Source organism: Camelus dromedarius, unplaced genomic scaffold (genome assembly GCF_036321535.1).
Source record: "Camelus dromedarius isolate mCamDro1 unplaced genomic scaffold, mCamDro1.pat HAP1_SCAFFOLD_114, whole genome shotgun sequence".
Classification (NCBI taxonomy): domain Eukaryota; kingdom Metazoa; phylum Chordata; class Mammalia; order Artiodactyla; family Camelidae; genus Camelus; species Camelus dromedarius.
Window position 1 is genome coordinate 7,716,492 of NW_026989787.1, and position 25,356 is coordinate 7,741,847.

The following is a 25,356-nucleotide window of genomic DNA, read 5'->3' on the forward strand; positions in this document are numbered from 1 at the left end:
TAACTTTCTTTTCTAATATTTACAAATAAAAGATTTAACAGTGAATTTTTATAAATCATAAGTCTTTATATTTTCAAGTAAAATATAAAATTATAATGGAGAAAAAAGTAATCAAAAATAATTCAAATAAAAATGTTAAGGAGAATAATCATTTATACCATTTGCCATCTACCTCTGCTTGCTACTGTAACCAATCACGAGCCACTGTAGCCGCTGACCTCCAACACTCCCTGAAAGTTCACGGTGGAGATTAGGAATGGGGCACTTTGTGCTGTGGGAAAACTGACAAAATAGGGATTCAGATAGATGTTTTCAGGAGAAAATTTTATGAGCCCCAATTCTTGCATCTCCTTATATCTAGAAGAGCACTAAATTCATTAACAGTGATGTCTGCTCCTCATAACTGGCAAAAGAACTCAATGTGTGTTTGACTGCACATACTCCCCTTCACTAAAATTACATATATAATACTGAGTTTCCCCCTGCCTCTTCAGAAAAGTTCCTCAGAGCCACCTGAGGTGCTGTCTCCTAGATTATAGTCCTCATTTAGCCCCAAATAAAACTTAACCCACAACTCTTACGTTATACAATTTTATTTCAGTAAACAGCATGTATATTAAAATTGTTCAAAACATTGATGTCACAATTGATGAAAAGTTACCTCTGCCTATATAATTTCGAATTGAAATAAAAAAAAAAAACTGGGCCACCGTGATAATGAATCTGCGTAAGGAGAGACATTTTCATCATGATGAATGGAAGATAAATCACTCTAAGCTTAAAACTATGCATCTGGACAAATTAGCAGTTGTGAGAGTGATAACCAAATATACTTCTAGAAATAAAAAGGATGCCAAAAAATTTACACCCAGACATCTTCACAGAGAGAATTGCTGGAGGATGTACTTCAGCCCAGTCTGCTTGATGATCCACGAACTGGTCCAACACAGAGGGGAAGGAGAGACCATAGGAAGAAGCAGAGCACTGCAATTTAGTGGGTGGCAGGTCTTATCAGCAAGATAACTTACTTATGAGACTTGTCTTGAGCAGCCACAAGAGTCTCCTCGCAACCCCACCAGAATCTTAAAAGTTTATATAGAAGCCTTAAAATACTGTCCAGGTAGTCTTGGCAACAAGCACATTACTGTCACAAGGCTGAGTACTTGGTGGGGCTTCTTCAGAGAAGGCAAGTGAAACACATTCCAGCAGTCATGTCCTCTTGATGATCCCTTCAAGACTGATCCATATCAGGTATAAATAGTGGGGAAAAAGAAGAAAAGGAAAACAGAGTTAATGACTTCTTGGATATGTAAAACATTTTAAAATTTCTGTGCAAAATTTATGATTACAATATTGAGTATATTTTTAATGCTTCCGTTCTGGAAGTCTCTATATCAAAGATTAAATTTAGTTAAGTATGGGCTTGTGAGTAATATTTTTTCTGTCTCTAAATTTCATAACCTATATTATTCACTAAAGATTTTTGAGAATTTAATTACAAAGTTAAAGTCGTTTCAAATGCATAAATAAAGAGATATTAGAATGGTTATTTTAATAGAAAAATGCCAGTGTGAAGCATTAAAAACAATGTAACAGCATCAGTAAAGCTGAGTAATTATATTTCTTATGGTTTTCACAAATAAAAATTTACTTTGTTATTAATTATATTTAAAGTCTTTTAAAACCATAAGGGATTCTCAATATAGAATGTCTAATGTTCATAGAGCAAAATTGTGTGCATAATTTGATTCTAGCACAAAAACATTCATATATATAACATACACACACATAACTAATACTCAGGAATTACATGCAAAAAAAGTTTAATTATTTGTTACATTACAGTAAGATTGGATTATATATTTTTATTTGCATTTCTAAATTATGAAACATTTGATACATACAGGTTATGATTATAAAATATATATCCATTACTCTACCACCCAAACTGAGAAATAAAACATGACATTTCCAATATATTTACCCTTGCTCTTTTATGTTGCTTAAATCTAAAACTGATATAACTACTTTTTATAGTAATAGGTATTTCTTTCTGGTGTTTCTTTTTCCATATTTTATTTTCAATAATTTTTGTAGCATGTTTAAGTGTTCCTCTTGCAAATATCATAGAGATTCCCCCCAAATATCTGAGAATCTATGCATTTTAATGTCTTTTAATAGGAAAATTGACTCAATTTAGGCTTATCCATATGTATTATTGACTAATTTATTTATGACTGTCTATTTTGTTTTCCTCATAAAACTTTGTTCATTTATTTTCATTTTTTTGTGTGACTTTCTTTTGTTTTTCCTTCAGATGTGTTTTTCAGGCATTAAACCCCTCATTCTTTATATCACTGAAGATAACTTCATTTATTTCATACTTGTATAATATTTTGGCTATTTCTAGAATATAAAATTCAGGATGACTTTTCTACAAAACATAAATTTCAAGAAGCTGTCTTCTTTAATCCAGTTTTGCCAATATTATATAAAAAACAACCTGTTTGTTGTTTTTTCCTGATAGTTATTATTCTGTAGTTAAATTTTTTCTGATTATATATTTTTATATATTTTCTACTTTATATCAAGAAACTAGTCATTTTAACTGGTTTTTATATTATAGGTACATTATGGTATTTTGCTCCATCTTTGGAAATTTGGTTCTGTTATTTAAAGGATTATCTAGTCCATATTTTGACTTTGTTCACTTTTCTTTTTGATAAAGCACCAAAGGCATGATCAACGAAAGGAATAATTTCAAAGCTGAACTTTTAAAAAAATCACAATTTGTTTTCTTTGCAAAAGACATTGTCAAAAGGATGATAAGACATGCCACAGATTGGGAGGATGTATTTGCAAAAAATATATCTGATAAAAGACTATTAGCCAAAATATACAAAGAATTCTAAAAAGCTCAACAATAGAACATTAAACAACCTGATTTAAAAAATGAGCAATTTACCTGAGCAGACACCTCACCAAAGAAGATAACAGATAGCAAGCAAACATATGAAAATATGTTCAGCATTATATGTCATTAGGAAACTACAAATTAAAACAAGAAGTTACTACTACATACCTATTAGACTAACCAAATCTAGAACACTGACAACACCAAACATCCTGCCAAGATGTAGAGCAACAGGAACTCTTATTTATTGCTGATGGAAATACAAAATGATTAAAACAGTTTGGAAGATAGTTTGGCAGTTTCTTACAGAACTAAATGTGCTCTTACCATAAAATCCTTCAAGTCAACTCTTTGCAGTTTACATAAAGGAGCTGAAAACTATGTCCACATGAAAACCTACACAAGGATATTTACATCAGGTTTGTTTGTAATTATCAAAACATGGAAGCAACAAAAATATCCTTCAGTAGGAGAATGGATAAACCATAGTACAATCAGACAATGGATTATTATTCAGTGCTGAAAAGAAATGAGCTATTAAGCCATAGAAAGATAATATAGATCCTTAAATGTATAATGATAAGTGAAAGAAGCCAATCTACAAAGGCTATGTATTATATGGTTCCAACCTCATGATATTCTGGAAAAAACAATACTATGGAGATAATAAAAAGATGAAAAATTGCTAAGTGTTATGAGAAAGGGAAGATTGATTAGGTAAAGCACAGAGGATTTTTAGGGCAGTGAAACAATTGTGTGTGGTACTGTAATAATGGATAAATACCATTGTACACTTGTCCAGACATATAGAGTATTCAACGCCAAAAGTGAGTCCAAAGGTAATTATGAGTGATTATAATTTGCCAGTGTAGATAAATATATATTTATATATGCTGCTGGGTCCTACAGATCCCAGGACATGGGCTTCCTCTGGGAAGAATGATTGTGGCATCAGGGTCTTGGTCCTCTCATATATGTAGATATAGGGTAGACTGATAAAAAAGAATGTCGGGATATTGAGAAACTCAAAATTAAAGTGAGAGGATTTACAGTAATAAAAACAAACAAATCCCTTGAAACTTTCTAGATTAATTAGACAAAAAAAGTATATAGAGGATTTTCTTATAGAGTTTCCAACTTTTGTCTAACAATTTGTACACCTCACAGAATATATATTTTTAAAGGTACATATAAAAATGACAAAAAATAACTATGTAGTAAGTCAGAAAGGAAGTGTCCACAAATTTCATAAGGCTAAAGTTGTACTATTTTCACAAAAATAAATAAGATAAAATTTAAACAACAAAAGTGGATAATTGTTTGGCTAACTGAAATTTATGAACCTTCTTTTTGAAATTAACTAAAGCATGTACTTTATTATTAAAGCCCCTAATGTGCTTTTATTTTTATCCTATTTACCTCTCTTTCTTCACTATGGAGGTATCCTGAGATTTTAAAATGCATTCTCCTGCTTTTCTTTATAATTTCTTGAACACACATATATATCAATAAAATGATATCATTTAGTTTAAGTTGCCATTTATATTTATTAAATGGTATATTTTTGTTCAATTTCCCCCGAAACATTCACTTAACTACAATTTTTATATTTAGAATTATTAGTTTTTATAAAACTGAAATTTTTAGAATGCAACTTAGAAATTACTCCATTAATCCATTTTCCAAAAAGTGGATATTTGAGTTATTTACAATGTTTGATTACTATAAGCAATGATGTTATGAACATACTTGTATATTTATCTTGGTGAACACAGAACACATGCAGAAGGTTGAAGGTAACTTAGGAAAAAAATTGCTGCAGTTCGTGTGTGTACACCTTTAATTTATAAGGATATTATAATTTTCTGAAGTTAATGTAATAGAGGAGAACAAATCTGACTCTATATTAGATCTGTTCCTTTAGTTTTGACCACTGTGCCCTGTTTCCTAGGCTTAGTCTTGCTAGCTCTGCACTCACATAAAGATAAGAAGCTGCAGAATAGAGAATAACACTTGTTTGTTGGAGGTTTACAGGGACACCATGAACTGACCCACATGGACAGCTGTAAGAACAAAGAATTTCTACAGCAAGAATTTTGCAACAACCAACCATACACCCTCCCTTGTTTTTGTTGTTTGTTTTTTGTTTTTGTTTTTGTTTTTGTTTTGTATAAAAGAAGCCTGTATTGTGACTGGATCTGGATGGTTCTCCAAGACATTAGTCAGCCATCCTCTCGGTCTGCCAGCTTTCCAAATAAAGTCGCTATTCCTTGCCCCAACACCACATCTCTTGTACTTAAAGTTTAAAGTTTAAACTTAAAGTTTCACATTTGTGTGTTTTTCTATCTTTTCTGCTAAGTGTTACTGGCTAATATTTATGGCTGGAATTTACACTCACCTAATTTTCTTCAAGAATAACTTGACTATTATTGGCTGTGTCTTTTTCCATATAAATTTTAGAGTAAATTTGTTGAGTACCATTAAAACCTCTGCCAGAATTTAATCATAGAGATTAAATCTGAATCACTTTGGTAAGATTTTATATGGTTAAGATATTGGCTTTCCATATTCATGAAGAAGCTATATTTATCCAGTTACTTTTGTATCTTTAATGCATTTCCACACAGTCATATTTTTTTTTCGGATGGCATGCAAGACTTTTATTTGGTGAATTTCTTTTCTTCATATTTTTCTGTGGTTAAAATTGTATGTGTTTATTGCATTTCAAACATTTTGTTTCTAGGCATAGAAATACACCTGATACTTAGTCTCTGAAAACTACTCTTTTTATACCTATCTTTTTGGTTTTTTTTAACATAAACAGTTTAGATTACTTCATTCAGATTCTAGTAAATAATACACTTGATTCTGTTTCTTACTAAGGTCTTAAGTACCTCCCTTACAATGATGAATGGAAGAGGTCATAGAGGTTATTGTTAACTTGTTTCTAATTTTGAAGTTAATGTTTTTACCTTTTTTGTATTCATCACAATAGTTTACTTTGTTTTTTTTTTTTTCAGGTATTCTTTGTCAGAATAAAGAAGTTCTTTCATTTTTTGTTTTCTAAGAGCTTTTTATTAGGACCAGTATTGGACTTTAATCACGTATTTTCTCTGCATCTTCTGAAATGATCAATTGCTTTTCCCCTTGTAGTTTTGTAATCTATTAATGTGCCATACTACATTAATTTATTGTATACAGGCAAACTAATTTGCATTGTTGGAATAATCCCATTTATTTTTACAGGTCAATTTTGCCTACAGATTTATATTTTTCTACTGTATTTACCTATTTTTGTTCTGTTATTTTGTGTGATAGTAAATATGAGACAGTTTACACTTTAAGAGTTAAATATGCAATGCTGAATCTCGCTTTTTTCATAAGGCGTACATGAGCTCAAACTATTTAAATTTTGAGTTGTGAACAAGTCACATTTAGTCAACCTGAGGTGAAAGAGTCACGGTGAAAAAACGCCCACTATAAAAGTATGTAGAGTGAACGCTAGGGCCTTGCTTCACCTAATCCACACAACTGGATATTTACATTTGCTTTTCTCACAGGAGGGTAAGTCCTTCTTTCAATTTTATATTTATATATAACGTCCTGAAAGAAGCATTTTCTTGTCAGAGATTTTACAGTTACTAATAATTTAATCTAGTTTTTAAAAGGTCCATGTCAAAATGTACCAAATAACTGCTTCCAGAGATTTGAGGTGTGACTATAATCACTGAAAATACAGTTAATTTATGCCAGATGACTTTCTATTATTAATGTACATATGTACATGAAAAGGTTGTTTTAGTAAATTTAGTAACTTATACAAGGACTAACAATACAAAGGTCCCTAAACATTTAACTTTTCATTAGTAATATATTTATGTGTGATCATTGTTTGAGTCACATAATACTATTTATTGCTCATACATGATATACCAACATCATGAAAGACATAGCTCTAAGGACTAGAGGTGTATAATATAAAATAAGTGTGTGCTTTATTTTAAGGAGTTAACAATTGCATATTAATGGCTTTAAGTCTATCACATAATTCTTTCTCTTAGTGGCCTTGAATTTTTATATTTATGTTGCCTATTTGTCATTTTTTGAGCCAACTCAGATGAAACACAAACACAACTCTAAAAAATTACCTAAACACGCTGACACAACTTTTTTTTAAAATCAAGAAGCAACTCCATCACTGTCTTCCATGTTTATGTAAACTGGTTAACTACACAAGGAGCTTACAGGGCCTTCCGAGGAGAATAATTTGCCTATACTTTGATGATCACTTAAGAAATTGTCATGGATACATTTGGCAGAATAGAATCATTCATATTATTACATTTACACCATTGATGTTTTCACTGTTTCTGCCTTTGTTGCTTGGTTCTTAAATTATAGTTAAATAATGATGAAGCCTCTGTTTCCTTAAAACAGAGAACACATATTTATACTCTTGTAAATATTTTTAAATACAAGATCTAAAAAGAAAAACAGATCTGTTATTGCAATCACTATAAACCACAGATTCATTTGTGTCTGTCAGCTATGGGTCTGCAACAAAACATCCCAAAGCTTAGAGGTTTATAAAGCTAAGTATTCTTATGCACTGACTAATTGTTCATCTGGGGTTCTACCTCAAACTGCTGACCCACTGGGCCAGCTCTGCTGAGAACTCTGATGCCCTCACTTAGGTTTAGTTCCAGGACATGGGTTCAGTTCAGGTCTAATCTTAAGTGCCTTTGAATTGTTTGAGGCCAATCAGTCTACTCAGCATGTCCTCATGGTAGAGGTAGAGTACAAGACAGAAAGCCCAGTGCATAAGCACATTTCAAGCCTTGGCTTGCATCACATCATATCTGCTGATAGCCTACGGGCCAAAGCAAGTTACAAGTTCAAGCCCAAAAGTAGGAGAAGATAAATACTCCTCATGTGGAAATAGAATGCCAAAGGATATTCTAATACACACCATAACCTTCTCTGAATTCCACTCAAAAGTTCCCCACTGAAAATTAGAAGCTTAAGTTAATTATAATGGTTAGTAATTTAAGAAAAGATCCTTTTGAGAAAAAGGTCTCTATATTAACACTTTCTATATCACTAACATTTAACACAGTGCTGGTCACGTATTAGGCACTCTCTAAATGTTTACTGGCTAGCTGACTGGGTGACCTGGTGTAAGACATCAATATAATAATGTCCAACTAAAAGAAAGTTACATTACTGTACCTAGAACTGGATTGTCTTGCCCACACAGTTTTTAAAAAATATGCATATAAAGTATAATATACACTATAATTCACACAATTCACAATATGAAACACAACAATGAAGGTAATATTCCCACTGGATATTCCCCATTGACATTCTCTAATGTATTAACTCTCCTGGAAGGAGTTGCATTAATTATTAGATATTTAATTAGATTTTCACTAATGGTGTAAACACAATATGAAAATTCACTTTGATTTGCATTGTCATTTAGAATTACTAATCAACTGAGAGGTATGAACAATCATGGCAGGAGACTGAAACTTCAGCATTGAGGGGTTTTTAAAATATGCTTGGCATCATTAGATGAACATATAGTCTCAATTACAGAATGTGAAATTCCATTAAATTATCCCACATGAGCCAATGCCCAGAGGACCATTTCTGATCAGGGTAGAATAACTCATTTTTGAGGACCTTAGGATGGAAAATTTCATATTTTAATGAAAAGTCACATCATGAATACTCTTTATTCCTTCACTGTAAAAGGCAGGAACTGTTATTCCCCTTCACTAAGAATAACAGTAGCTTGAAAAAATAAACAGATTTTGGATTTAAAAACTAGAAAAACTCTGTAATATTTACTTATTTTGCCAGTGTTTTTCTTTAGAATTATTAATAGTAAAAATCACAAAGTCACTTGGGATCTATGTCCCACCCCTTGTTTTTAGTATTGGCTAAACGAGCTAACCCTGCCAATAACACATACCTTTGCCCACAACAGGCATGTGTGTGTGTGCCCCCACATGCACAACACAATGTATCCACACATCCTCCTTACTACTATTTATTGTAGTATAAAATCTCCTAAGTTTAGGACCAAAGTCATTGTTTTGAACTCTATGTCTCTGATGAAAACACAGAAATGAATTCTTCACTGCCTCTCCTATGAAACAGTCATTGTCAAATACTTGCACTGCTCTGTAACTACGACTACATGTCTTTCACTCTATTAATAAGACCACATACTCCCAACATCAGGCACTGTGGTTTGAACCTCAGTCTATATACCATGTACATAACAAGGCCTAGCCCAGATTTGTTAAAATCTGTTTTCTGCAATAGGGCCATAGGTTTGATTGGGATAGTATCTTGCAAGGTCTCCTTTGATTTTTGTTTAAAATGAATTTCTAATTCCTCAGTTGTTTTAGTTATGATTAGGTTTGCAAATCCAAATGAATTTGGAACAAACCATAATCAACATTTGTATGACTGAATCATAGAAATATGTGCACAATTGGTAACATATATACCAATTGGTGGTTGGTGTAAGTAGTCAGTTGTATTACAAAAAGCAATAATAAAATAAAGCAGGCACATGAAAAGTTCAGTAACTTATACAAAAAGTTTATTTATGATCTATATAATTTTTCTTACTTTATCTGGGTAATTTTCTTTTTTTATCTATCAAATGATAGGATTAAGAAAGATAATTTTGAAAGTTCTCTTCATTTCCAAGAAAAATATAGTAGAACTTTAAAAATCTATACATTAATGGAATTTGCATTTATTTATACACAGTTCCTATGTGTTTCTGGCCAGAAGTAGAAATTACCAGCTTAAATGTGTGTTGGTCTCCACTGTTCATTAGCTAAAATTGAAGTAAATAAGTATTAAAAATCATAACTATTTAAAACTCAAAGCACTGAATTTCCTTCCAACTAATTTTATCAGAGCAGCAGTTACATAAAATTCAAATCTATATTTATAATTTTCTTGGTAGTACAAGAACTTCAGAATTCCATGTAATAGAATTTGTAAGCTATCCACCTCTTTGTCTGTATGTGTCATGAACTTTAAATTATTAATGTATTATCTTATTAGTCACAAGTAAAGATTTAGTTAACAGATGATTATTGAATTTTTTATGTAAATTGTGCATACTGCACTGTAAAAATTTGAAATCTACAATCATATACTATAGAACAAGCAGATATACACAAGACAAGTTAAGCCCACACTGTTTCAAGAGGCTTCTATTTTTAAAATGTATGAAATATTTATTTTCACAGATTGATGTGTTTAGGCAAATCATTTTAAAATATGTTGTCACAATTACTTTGAAACAACAATAATTTTTATCATTATTGTAATTTTCAGTGTATATTCACATGTGATTCCAACAACTATGACACTGAGTTGCTGAAGCAAAATCAAACATTTTAGAAATAAAGAAATTAAAGGACAGGAAAATTAATTGACTTGCAGCAATTTTTTTTATACTGTCATCTTGGCTAAGCTAGAATAGTTTACAAGAATCCCCTATCCTGTATGATAGTTTGTTAACTGGCCCAAATAAGAAATTCTTTTTACAAATTTTGGAAGGGGAAAATAAAGCAGCTCATCTGAAATCTGTTAATTTAGAGGTACGAGTAACAAAGAGATACATGTGGATTCTAGCTAGTTCTTGCTGTCTTTGGCTCCACACCCACATCATCTTCCCAAATGAAAATCTTGCTGACCAAGAGCCACTGAGACCCAATAGATATGTGGAGACAGCAGCTTTCCATAATCTTTTGCACCAGGTCTCCTTTGCAGACCCACTTGGGCAGCCCAAACTGCTTTACTTCAAAGGGTTAGTTATTGTCTTTTCCATGAGCCTCCAATTCTCCCTTTTAGAAATTTATGACCCCAGCAATACACACAATTTGGGGAAGTGCTATCACATATCTAACCCCTTTTCACATAATACTCATATTTGTTTTCATTTTCAGATTGAATCTGACTGAGACATAACTTCGATGAGATCACACTGCTATAAAACGTCAGTATTGAAAATCAAATATTTCATACTATTTCTCAATCTTGAAAGAAAGAGTATTTCCAAAAAAAAAAAAAAGAGGAGTTGTTAAGGTATGTATTTCCTAAAAATGAAGTTGGGAGCAAGGAATAAGAGGTTTCAAGAGAGATAGAAGTGAGAAAAAAGGAGATAATCTAGCAGGAGAGAATGATTCATGCTTAAGAATGTTTTCATGGTAGCAAATGCTAACTACCAGGTGGCTGATTATATCAGGAAATACTGGTATAATTGATAACATGGAAAAGTTTCAAAGCTTCATGCCCTTAACTTTCATTGAAGATGAAAATGTCCTGAATTGTATATAGGCTAAATGTCCTCATATATGTGTGTGTGTGGATTTAATCCAAATTTCAGTTTATTAAACAACAAAGATTTAGAATTTACTCTAGAAAAGTCTGTATCCAGATAAGAAGCAAGATGAACTGTCCCACAACCAGCAACTCAGTGATTCAGAATACAAGGAAAGTACCACCATCTTGAAGCAACATCATATGGAGCTTACTGCCTCCTGATGGGCATCTCAGAAAAAGAGGCACCTGCAGAGCCATTGCTGGTTTTTCCATGCTTTGTGCCAAAACTTATACATGTAAATTTGACTCATGGCCATTGGACAAAGCTAATCACATGACCTTAATGATCTTCAAGTGGATAAATAATGTAGTCTTGCTGGTGCACAGAAAGGATACTGATGAACACTGATAATATTCTTTCCATAAAGCTTAATATTTGAAATAATTGACTTTGGCATAGGGCTTTATGATATTGGTCATATTAGTTAAATTATATTTTCCTCAATTTTCTCATTAATAAAATGGAAGGCAGTAATATTCCCCTATTAGAACAATTAGGGAATCAAATGCAGGCATATAACACTCAATAATATTAGACATTATCAAAATCATCATTATCATCATCATCATTCTCTATATCTCTAATCTTTGACAACATGTATCACTAAGGCTGATAGATTTTGCCAAAAAATTAAAATATTAGAGCTGGAAAGAATTTTAGAAATTACCTACTCTGATCCTGTCCTTTCATTTATGAGAAAAGAGATGTCCATCAGTTAAGTGACCTACCTGGGCCCAAATCTCCTTAACAGCAAAATTGGAAACAGATGTCTAAGTCCAGTGTCCTTTGTTCTCAAGATAGGGAAATTAGAACTTTCTATCAAGCATAGACTGAAGATATCCAACTCTTTCGTATACTGCTAAATCTGTTCCATGTTACCTTTGTTCATTTTACTCCATCAATTAATTGACATTTTGTAATTAATTAAAATCTTCCCAAAGGTATCAGCTTAATGATTTTATAAGCATGGCAGAAATATGTTGATATAATAAAGCCCTTATTGCCTGAGAAAATGCATTTTCCAATTTCTAAGATCTAGTCACCCAAGGAAATTTTGCTTACTGTGCTAAAAATTAGGGATTTTCATGGCGGGAAATGAACAAGAAAAAATTAAAAAGTTAAACTGTTAATAAGTCAGTTTACTTAAAATATTTAATTATTGAAAGAAAGTAGTATTAGACTTACACTGATACAAATGATTTTTTATTCTCCCATTTCCACCAAAAAAGAAAAAAGATGCTATTAGAATTGTATGGTTCAATAAAACCTTACAGAACACAAAATCAAGAATATAACTAAGATTCTTGCCATTATGAACTTTCTTTGGGGAAGAAATTTGTATCATCTGGAAATATATGAATAAGACAGAAAAGGCCAGGTGACAAAAACAGATTAAATTGTTTAATAAATGGATAAAACTTAAAATGTTAAATGCCAAAATGTCAAAATTCCACTTCAAGTTTAGAAATGCTATTTTGAAAGACTTTCCAAAGCATTTTACCACTTTTTCTATGAAATCAAAAATTTCTTTTTAATCAATCACTTACAGATGCATAAGAACCTCATTCAGACTCACAAAAAGACCAACCAAGAAATATGTTTGCTATATCCATGGCATGTTGCTGACACAATTGAGAAAAAAAGAGAGAGTGATGACTCTGTGTGTGTGTGTGTGTGTGTGTGTGTGTGTGTGTGTATGCATGTTTTCGGGGAGGGGCAGGAGGTTTGAAGGTGAAGTAGACAGGGAAAAAAGAGGCTTTGTTTATGGTGTTTTAAACTTAACAGATAATAAAAACACTGATGTAAATTTATTTAAATCTGCAATGTTTCATCATTACAAAGAATGGAAATCAAAATGCATTAAGTTTAAAGAAACCTAGATGCTAAAAATAGAAAGATGTGTTGCATAAATGAACTGCATCTAAAAACTGTTATTCTCATTAATGTGTATTAAGAATCACAATTTCTGAATGACGGCCATTCTGACTGGTGTGAGGTGATACCTCATTGTAGTTTTGATTTGCATTTCTCTGATAATTAGTGATATTGAGCATTTTTTCATGTGCATATTGATCATTTGTATGTCTTCCTTCGAGAATTGCTTGTCTAGGTATTCTGCCCATTTTTGGATTGGGTTGTTTATTTTTTTCTTATTGAGTCATATGAGCTGCTTATATATCCTGGAGATCAAGCCTTTGTCGGTTTCACTTGCAAAAATTTTCTCCCATTCCATAGGTTTTCTTCTTGTTTTATTTTTGGTTTCCTTTGCTGTGCAGAAGCTTGTAAGTTTCATTAGGTCCCATTTGTTTATTCTTGCTTTTATTTCTTCTAGGAGAAAATTTTTTAAACATATGTCAGATAATATTTTGCCTATGTTTTCCTCTAGGAGGTTTATTGTATCTTGTCTTATGTTTAAGTCTTTAATCCATTTTGAGTTGATTTTTGTATATGGTGTAAGGGAGTGTTCTAGCTTCATTGTTTTACATGCTGCTGTCCAGTTTTCCCAACACCATTTGCTGAAGAGACTGTCGTTATTCCAATGTATATTCTTGCCTCCTTTGTCAAAGATGAGTTGACCAAAAGTTTGTGGGTTCATTTCTGGGCTCTCTATTGTGTTCCATTGGTCTATATGTCTGTTTTGGTACCAATACCATGTGTCTTGATGACTGTAGCTCTATAGTATTGTCTGAAGTCTGGGAGAGTTATTCCTCCAGCCTCTTTCTTTCTCTTCAGTAATGCTTTAAACAAAAACAAACAAACAAACAAAAACAAAGCGTAAGTAAAGGACAGAAATAGACTCACAGACAGAGAATACAGACTTGTGGTTACCAGGGGGGTGGAGGGTGGGAAGGGATAGACTGGGATTTCAAAATTGTAGAATAGACAACACTGTATAGCACAGGGAAATATACACAAAATGTTATGATAACTCACAGAGAAAAAAATGTGACAATGATTGTGTATATGTCCATGAATAACTGAAAAATTGTGCTGAACACTGGTAAAAATAAAAAAATAAATAAATAAAAAAAAAGAATCACAATTTCAATTTATTTGTCAATTATTCCTGAGTTAAATGAAAAATAAAATTAAAAAGTCACAATACACTGTATTATATCTTACAGAACAGAATGGGTCTTTAAACAGAACAGCAATGAATTGGGGGAATACACAAGGCAGAAGTCAGAAAGGCTAGTTAGCAAAGTACTGAAGTTGACCAGGAGAGAATGTAAAGGGTTATAAAAAGGTGGATTTATTCAAGAATTATTAAGGATATAGAATTGATGGGCTTATGTACTATTTAAAAGTAGGACATGAAGTTGGCAAATATAGATTGACCTTCATTCAAGATTCTTGCTGGAGTAACTGAGTCAAAGGAGTGACTTACAGCAATAGAGAGTGGGGAAGAGATAAGAAGATAGGGAAATGCACCAAGTGTACTGAATTCAGTTTTAGATATGTTGGGTAGTCTGTGCCTGATTTTAGAAGACATATGCAATTTTGGTATATAAATGAGTACTAGTTTAAACCACAGCTTTTGATATTATTCCAAAACTGTATATAAAGGACGATCCTTAAGAAGACCAGCATTTTAGGCATTATAGGGGATGATAAATCCAAATTTTTTAGAGACATAATAAAGATGAAAGAGCCTGACAAGAATACTGAATTTGATAAAGAAAAGAAAAGGCTATGTATTAACCGATGAGGCCTGTATAATACCACAAACTAGATGGCTTAAGCAGCGATTTATTGATTAGGATGCTAAAAGTCTGAGATCTAGGTGTTAGTGGGGCTGATTCCTTCTAGGGTTTCTCCCCTAGTTTCTGGTACTTTTCTGGCAGTCCTTAGCGTTCCTTGGTGTGAAGAAGCATTGCCCTGATCTCTACCTTCATTTCCACGTGGCATTCTCCCTGTGTCCATGTGTATCCATGCTCTAATATTCCCTTTTCACAGGGACTCCGTTCGTATTAGGTTACAGACCCACACTAGCCCACCATGATTTCATCTTCACTAATCACACCTTCAACAGCTCTATTCCATATAAGGTCACATTCTGAGGCAGCCAAGTTTTAGACATCATGCATACAAATTATACACGGACACAGTTCATTCTATAACAAAATACTAGCTCAGTGGTAGAGTGCATGCTTAGTATACACAGGATCCTGGGTTCAATCCCCAATATCTTCATTTAAATAAACAAACAAACAAACAAATAATAAATAGATAGATAGATAGATAGATAGATAGATAGATAGATAGATAGATAGATAGATAAATACCTCCCCATCAAAACAAAATTTAATAAATATGACCACAAGGAAAGTCATTTTTACTAACCAGTTTCAATTGGTAGTAGAGGCTGATGTTGAAAATTATTTACTTAGTTTAAAAGATAAACTAGAGACAATAAATTTAAACTCATTTAAAAAGGCACTTGGATTTGAAGTGAAGGTCAAATATAAAGACACATATAGAAGAGGGAGTTTGATCTTGAATTAAATATGAGAAAAAAAATAGATGTTCAATTTTTTATTTAATTTGGCCTACCTGAAATTTCTTTTGAGAAAGTAAACTGTGGAGATAGATCTGGGCTGCCTGGATCTATTTCTGGAAGTAACATGGTCTAGCAGAACGAGTAAGAGATTTGGAGTCACAAGATTCACTGTGTGGTTCTGAATCTGAAATCTAAACTGTGCAACTTTGAACATGTTTACTGACCTCTCGGACTCACTTCTCTTCAATTGTAGATAATAGCATTCCTGCACCAGAATGTTATGAAAATTAAATATTATTATGTTGTCTAAATGCACTTTTTATCAAAATATTATATGTGTATACTATTTTTTATATTGTCAGCATCATTTTATTCTGTCTTATGTTCCCTCATATTAAAATTATTTGTGGTAGCTATAAAGCTTTTATAAACATTTAGAAAATGCAGAATTTGACTTCCTCTGATTGCCAGAGCATAGGAAGGATTGTTAGAAACATAACCATATTTCCAAAATACTACATCTTTTTGTCTTAAATTACGAAAGGAATGTATTACTATAAAAATGTGTTGTATTGTGGCAATGGCAGAAACAAATCTTAAGAAAACTTTATGAACATCACTCAAGACACAGAATGTGCAAACCAAATGGCAGCAAAAACAGAAACATTTTTGAATTTAATAAAATAGTACAATTGCATTCTGGTGCATGGACATCAACCCACAGGAAATATTAATAGCTATTTTACTCACACTTATAATTCAATAAAATGTAATTTTATATACTTTTTAATATCAGAAAACACTAATAAGATGGATTGATTAAATTAGATTTGAGTAATGACAATATGTCATAGAGAAAATGGGAAACCACGTTGTTTCAATCACAAAAGCCCTCATTGTTTGCTTCCCCAAGCTAAAAGCAGATAGTGGCCTTTAAAGATTGATATGAAAATTTTGAAATTGTGAATTTTCTCATGTTAAAGTGTTCTACTTTTTCTACACAGGGAATTAAAATGTGTTAAATTTGTATTCTATTTACCTGTAACATCAGGTTTTCTGACAGACTATAACACTGCACAATTTGTCCAAAAGTTTAATTGAATTAAACTAAATATCTAAGGAGATATATTATATATATCTATAATAATATTATATATATAATACTAAAAAGTAGCTTATTTTGGGGGGGTACACATTGTAAGAGGAGTAGTAATCTATCGTGTCATATTCCAGAGCATTCTGTGCCCACCATCCCCTCCAGCCATCCACAGGTAGTGTGATTGCCCTGATCACCTACTCCAATTACCCCACAAGCATGCTGCATGTAAGAAGCATGACCTCAGTGTTTCACATACAAAAGGGAAACTTAAATCGTCTTAGTGCTGTGCTTAGACATTTACACTGAATCTGTCATTCTAGCCAGTGGCAGAATTCTCCAGTTGAGTATGCTACGGAGTTTCCTATTGAAACACTTATCTTCACCCAGCGTCTTCATGATATGTATATGTTAGTGATCAAAATGCTCAAGTACACTTCTTCAAGAAAGTACATGTATTGAGGAACACATAAAAAAAGGAAGTACCCTCAAATAATTTGTCCTATTGATTGAGTATATTTACACCTTGTCTCTTTCCCAAAACAAGTGGAAACATTTCTTCTTCTACTTTCTCTTTGAATGCAAATTACTAAGGATTTATCTCCTGGAAAATGGGAAGAATGTATTACTCACCTCTACAGTAAAGTGTATAGTATAATACACTATAGTATAATATAATATGTAGCATACATGTTGTAGCATGTATAACATAACATATTCTATATGTGGCATGTGTATGTGTGGTAAAGTTGTTCATGCTGGTTGTTGAAATACTTGTCATCTTCTCATTGTACTATGAGTGTCTGGGGTTCTGTAACACATCACAATTTTATCTATATTTTGTTCTCTTCTAAAGGATTTATCAGGACTAACACAGATCTTGATATGCATTAAGTCCGACCAACATTTACTCAATGAATAGCATCATCCAAATATATTTAAAATGAAATACAGCTACCTGTCCCATGCTCTAAGCACAAACTTAAAGGAACCAAAAATAATTATAACAATCACAAAACATCCTGAAGGCCTTCAGTGTCGAGGACTGAGCAGTGTCTAAAGTTTCTTTAGAACACACTTCAACTCTTTCACAATAGATCAATTTTGCTTTTGGCATCTGAGAAATATTTTCTCCTCTGAATGAGCAGCTGACTTACTGAGAGCAAGTGACGTTAGAGCAGAGGAAGGCAGGACACAAATGCCTAATCTTGATTCTGAAACTCACTTTTCTTTTCTGTGAGACAAGGGTTGAGAGTCATAAAACTACAGGTTTATAAGAGGATTTACACTGATTCTTTATTAAAGGAGATGTGGGCCAGACTGCCAGTTATCTATCATTCAATGTCCACTGCTCCTTTCCTGGGTAGAAATGATACTTGTACTTATCTGGGAACATTTCCCAGCATGACTTGTAGCTAGATTTAGTGACTAAATTGTAGTCAGTCACATATAAAAGTAAGTGTCACTTGTTCTTTGAGTACAATTTTAAAGGGTTTCAATGCCCTTCTTCATCCTTCTTCTTTTCAGCTGCCCAAATACATATGCACTGGCTTGAGGACCAGCATATTGAAGGAACTTGAAAATGGAAGACCACCTCCACCCTACTGCCCTCTTCAACAGAAAAGCAATCGGGACTGGTTCCTGACATTGTGCCCTGTGGAGCTGTCATTACAGCTTAATCACTCCACTCACCAGAGAACTCGACATATCACATCACACGTCTTAAGACTATTTAGGATGATGGCACACATTCCAAGCCAACTTTATGATTTCCTTTTTGGTGATCTCCTCCTGTTGAAAAGTAAAATGTCCTCCCAAAGGTTGTTTTCTGACGTTGGTTATTTTAAGTGTCCCCTATCAGATTGCCATTCTCCCCTCTCTTTTCTCATGTTCTCCTCTGAATGGATATCCATCCCTTTGTCATCATTTTGTCTAGTTTTCTGATATCCTAACCATTCTCTTAATTTCCAGTTCCACCTCCTGTATACAAGGAACATTATTCTGGAAGACACTTCCCTGAAACCTGAGTTTCAACAGAAACTTGGGGGCAAGGGTTCTGCCCATACAGAGAGAACAAGCAATTATAACCTTAAGAGAGTATGGGAATTCTGATGTCACTACTCCGTGATTCTTTATTTTCAGTCAATAAATAACATGTACCTCTGATGATGGCTGTATGGTCAGGCAACTCAAGATGGCTTCTCTCTATACATCTCCTGCTTCACTGGTGCCTGCTTCACCTACACACAACTCATAAGACTGATCTTCCTTCATATTCACCCCAGGCCCCAGCTAATGACTGTTCTAGATTTAGATCAGAACTCACCACTATGCTTATCCAAGGGGTGGTGAGAGGCATGACCCTGTGCTGATTACCCTCGTAACCAATGAGCCAACCTGACATCAACTCCCCTATGACTGGTAACCTCTTCTTCCCCACCAGGAGCAAAGACTGCCATCATGTCCTGCCCTCCAGCTCCCACACATGGCAGGATGTTGCTCCAGGACTTTGCTTCAGATGTGTAAGATCACCCTAATCATTAAACTATTGATTATCTCTGTTGCTGACTCTGGGATCTTTCTCAGGTCTTGAAGCTGGGCAAGTACAGGGCTTGTAGACCTGCAGGGTGCAGTCCAGTGCTGACATAGCTAATTAATACCCTCACATAAAACACTTCATTTATATAAACATAATGTAACTAGTAGCCAAATTGGGTTCAAAAGAATGGAAATAAATGGAGATCAGAAGCAACCTTAGCTCTAGGGTCCTCAGAAAGCCCAGATTCAGTGGGATATCATGGTACAGCACAAGGCTTGTGGGGAGAAATGAATAGCAGGCACAGCTTTGCCCATCTCTTATCTAATTCTCAATAGTTCCTTCTGTATTGGACCAACCTGGGATGTGTCTATGTCCATTCATATACTATCCCTTTCTGAAACTCTTATGAATATTTCAGTGCACATCATGTTAATTATGATGTTTCACTCATGATGCCACTTAAACTTATCATCATCTTGCATTGTTTCAAAATATTGAATGTATGTAATTACTCTAATTATTTATGTTGCCTTATTTTAGTTGTGATGGTTATATATTTTTTCAGGTTTATTTTCTTCTCTTGTAAAACTGTCTGCTCAAGCAAAGTAGATCTACCCAATGTTTCACAATGATACCCTGTACATTTTACCTTCCCAAATGTTACTTTAAATATTCTATTTGAGGAGTTTTCTCTCTCTTCTCACTCTGTGTGAATAGTGTTCATCCTTCAAAAACCAGTCAATGCCAGTGACTTCAAAAGGGTCATTCCTCTCACAAAAGTGTATCTGACCTTGTGAGTATGCTTTTTCTCAGAAAAAAAAAATCATGAATTTGCATAATTTGTTTGGCAGTTTCTATATGCAGGTATATCTTATTTTATTGTGCTTCACTTAACTGTACTTTGCAGATACTGAGTTTTTTCTTTACAAATTGAAAGTTTGTGGCAACCTGGTCTCTGGCAAGTCTATCACTGCCATTTTTCCACATTGTATCTCTCTGTCACACTTTGGTAATTTTCCCAGTATTTCAAACTTTTTCATTATTTTTATATTTGTTATGGTGACCTGTGATCTTTGATGTTACTATTGTAATTGTTTCAGAGTGCCATGAACCCCACTCACATGAGATGAAAACCAGATTCACAGATGCTGTGTGTGTTCTGACTGCTCCATTGACTTGACTGTTCCCCCATCTCTCTTTCTTTCCTTGGGCCTCACTATTCCCTGAGACACAATAATATTTAAATTAGATGAGTTGATAACCCTACAATGGCCTCTAAGTGTTCAAGTGAAAGAGGAATCAATCAATATTTTGCTATCAATTATTATTTATTGTTATTTTAAGAAATTGCCAGACATCTCAAATTTCAGCAACTGCTAGCCTGATCTGTCAGCATCGAGGCAAGACCCTTCACAAGTAAAAAAATTATGACTCACTGAAGGCTCAGATGATGGCTAACAGTTTTTAAAGTATTTTTAATTGAGGTATGTGAATTGCTTTTTTAGATATAATAGTATTGCAAGCTAAATAGACTACAATGTAGTATAACATAAATTTTATATGCACTTGGAAACCAAAAACATTATGTGGCTCATTTTACTGTGATATGTGCTTTATCGTAGTTGTCTGGAATTGAACATGCAATATCTTTGAGATATGCCTGTATACCTCCTTCTATCATGTATCTAATTATGTCCCTATGAATCTACTTTCATATCTACACATATATCACTTAGTTTGTAAATGCTAAGAAAGTTAATACAATTTGAGGTACCACTTCACACCTACCAGGATGGCTATCATTAAAAAAAAAAAGACAGGCAATAACAGAAAAGAATGTGAAGAAATTGGAAAATTCATACATTGCTTGTAGTCAGGGGAGATGTAAAATGGTGAAGCCAATTTGTAAGGCAGCTAGTTCTTCAAAAAGTTAAAGAAAGAATTATCATATGATCCAGCAACTCCACTGTCATGCCCAAGAAAATTTTAAAAATACATTCAAAAATTTGTACACAAATATTCACAGCATCAGTATTCATGATAGCCCCAAAATGGAAACAAGCCAAAGACTATCAACAAGTAATTTTGTAAATAAAATATGGTACATCCATAGAATACAATATTATTTGGCCATAAAAAGAATGTAGTTCTGATTATGCTAAGTGAAAGGAGTCATACACAAAAAGCCACATATTGGATACAATTTATATGAAATGTTTAGAATAAGTAGGACGATAGAGACAGAAAGTAGGTCAGTGATGGTCAGGGGCAATAACCAACTGATATATGGTTGAATAGAGGACTGACTAAATTATAAATAATAAGATAAAGGGGTACTTTGAAACAATCCAATCCAATTTTCCTTTTTTTGTTTATTAATTTTGTTGGCCTTCTTTTTTCTTTTAAATTTTTTAGTTTCTTTCTTTCTTTTTTCTTTCTTTCTTTCTTTCTTTCTTTCTTTCTTTCTTTCTTTCTTTCTTTCTTTCTTTCTTTCTTTCTTTCTATATTTCAATTGAAGTAAAGTCAGTTTACAAAGTTGTGTCAATTTCTGGTGCACAGCATAATGTTTCTGTAATATATGTATTCATACATATATTTGTTTTCATATTATTCTTCATTATAGGTTACTACAAAATACTGAACATACTTCCCTGTGCTATACAGAAGAAACTTGTTGCTTATATATTAAATATATAATAGTACATATATTTACAAACTCCTAATTTATTCATTCCCACCTCCTTTCACCCTAGTAAACATAAGTTTTTTTCTATGTCTGTGAGTCTATTTCTGCTTTGTAAAGAAGTTCATTTGTGTCTTTATTTTTAATTTGTTTTAGATTCCACATATGAGTGATATCATATATAATTTTCTTTTTCTTTCTGGCTTACTTCACTTAGAATGATAACCTCCAGGTCCATCCATATTGCTGCAAATGACATTCTTTTATTCTTTTTATGGCTGAGTAGCATTCCATTGTATAAATATTCCACAGTTTATTTATCCAGCCATCTGTCAATGGACACTTAGGCTGCTTCCATATCTTGGCTATTGTATATAGTGCTGCTATGAATATTGGGGTGCATGTATCGTTTTGAATTAGAGATATCTCCAGATATATGCCCAGGAGTGGGATTGCTGAATCATATTGTAACTTTATTTTTAGTTTCTGTTAAGGAATCTCCATATTGTTTTCCATAAGAGCTGTACCAATCTATATTCTCACCAGCAGTGTGTGAAGGCTCCCTTTTCTCCACACTCTCTCTTCCGTTTATCATTCATGGACTTTTTAATGATTGCTTTTGGTAGTGTGGCCATTTTAACAATATTAATTTCTCCAATCCAAGACCATGGGATATCTTTCTATTTCTCTGAGTTATCTTTAATTTCCTTAATTAATATTTTGTAGTCCTCCTGATACAAATCTTTCTCCTCCTTGGTCAGATTTATTCCTAAGAATTTTTTTTTAATTCGATGAGATTTTAAAAGAGATTGTTTCTTTACTTTCCTTTTCTGATATTTCATAGTTAGTGTGAAGAAATGCAACTGAATTGTCAATTCTAATCTTGTATCCTGCTATCTTGCCAAATTTTTTTTATCAGATTTATTAGTTTTTGTGTGGAGCCTTTAAGGTTTTCTATATACAGTATCATGTAATCCACATTTAGTGACAATTTTACTTCTTCTCTTTGAATTTAGATTACATTTATTTCTTTTTCTTGTCTGATTGCTGTGGCCAGGACTTCCACTACTCTGTTGAATAGAAGTGATGAGAATGGGCATCTTTGTCTTGTTCCAGATTTTAGAGGGAAGGTTTTCACCTTTTCACTGTTGAGTATTATGCTGGCTGTGGGTTTGTTATAAATAGCTTTCATTATGTTGAGATATGTTCCTTCTACGCCCACTTAGGTAAGAATTTTTATCATAAATGAGTTTTGAATTTTATCAAATGCTTTGTCTGCGTCTATTGAGATGATCATGTGATTTTTGTCCTTTCTTTTGTTGATGTGGTGTATCACATTGTTTGATTTGTGTATATTGAACCATCCCTGGGATGAATCCAAATTGATCTTTGTGTATGATCTTTTTTATGTGTTGTTGGAGTCTGTTTGCTAATATTTTGTGAGGGATTTTTGCATCTATGTTTATCAATGATATTGGCCTATAGTTTTCTTTTTTGGTAGTATATTTACCTGGTTTTGATATTGGGGTGGTGGTGACTTTGTAGAATGAGTTTGGTAGTATTACCTCCTCTTCAATCTTTTGGAAGAGTTTGAGAAGGATCAATATGTGTTCTTCTCTGTATGTTTGGTAGAATTCCCCAGTGAAACCAAATGTAAATTTTCTTTGCATTCGTCATAGGATGTGTTAAAGCCTATATGACTACCATTCTAAAGGAAATAGATATACTAATGGGCTAACATAATTAAAAAACAGGGTAACCACAAATCAAAAGCAGGGTACACAGACCCACGGTTGATGCCAAACCCAACCCCAATGTGCACCAAATCTCCACTCATTTGTCTTAGAGGCACAGGTCCACAAATGCACCAGGAGAGCAAATCAACCACCTCTGCCTGGGACTAGAATGACAGTCTTGCCTGTGATGTTGCAGGGCCCCTGGGTAACAGTTCATGTTTCAGCCCCTCCTCTGCCCAGAAGACAAGCACCAGCAGTTGTACCCCTCCAGAGCAAGCTGAGAAGATGGCTGTGACTGAACCCCACCTCTCTTCTCACAAGAATGCTCATCAACATTGGTGCAGAGCAATACCCTGTGCACTAGTGGAGATGGCAGCTATGAAGGTTGCAATGCACCCCTCATCCCACATGCAATGGTGCTTTCTATGGAGGGACCCAGATTGATTTGCACTCTCTTCTAGCCACAGCCCGCACCACACTCCAGGCTCCTGAGGCTGCCTGTGTGCAGTCAACCCCAGTCCCCACCCCAGGCTCATCCATGGAAGCCTGAGTTCCAGCAGCTCAGCCCAGCCTGTCCCCACTGGCATGCATCTTAGGCTAGGGTTCACAGTGACTCTCACTGCTGGTTTCTCTTAGTTCTTTCTGCTAAGCTGCTGTTGCTGCCTCCTCTAAACCTCTGAAGCTCCTGTTCTGTCCATGTGGATCTCTTTGCTGGAGAGGGAGCTTCCCAGGGTGAGGGCACTTTTCTTTCTATGCTGCTCTCTCTCTGTGAAGCATATCATGCACCAATTTCCTTTTTCTTTCTTTTTTTCCTCTACCTGGTTTTGTGGGGCTTTCCTTGTATTTCCAAAGTAAGAGAAATTATGTCAAATTTCAGGAGTTATTCTGTGTGAATTGTTCTGTATTTGTATATAATTTTTGGTGTGTTCATGGGACAGGGTGAGCTATGTGTCCTTTACTCTGTCATCTTGGCAATCCCTTTTCTGGTCTTCAAACTGCCATACATTTTCTTAACAAATAACACCAACTGTAAGTGCATAGCAGTTATATGACTGTCCACTGCTGTGCTTCCCTAAAGAGTCATAAAGAATGTGAATGGATCTACACTTAAAAGTGCAAGTATTCAATCATTGATCTCAATTTTTCAAAGGCATTCCTTGCAGTTGCAGTCAGTGCTTGGCTGTGTGGCTGAATTGCATGAATTCAGTCAGTGAGTTTATTGATGTTGAACAGCAGGAACTTGTAAATACAGACAGTTGAAATTGCCAGTTTACTGATGAACCCTTGCATGGGTAAGCAGTTGAAAGTTTCCTGCAGTCAGCCTTGCTGAGCAATCCCTGGTAAATTAGTAGAATTTCTTAACTTTTTTCTCCCAGTTTTCTGCCCTAAAGAAGTCAAATACAATTCCTTGGTTTGACCCATTTTAATTATTCACAAGAAGTACGATGCACAAAATTTTGCAATT

General features: G+C 33.8%; 1 long non-coding RNA gene across 1 annotated transcript in view; it reads left to right on the forward strand.

The window, feature by feature from the left end:
* LOC135320672 (uncharacterized) overlaps window positions 1-25,356 on the forward strand; it is a 58,251-nt gene that overhangs the window by 26,294 nt on the left and 6,601 nt on the right. Inside the window, exon 2 of the long non-coding RNA XR_010379930.1 lies at window positions 10,900-11,038. This is a non-coding gene — a long non-coding RNA (uncharacterized LOC135320672). The remainder of the gene's footprint in view (window positions 1-10,899; window positions 11,039-25,356) is intronic.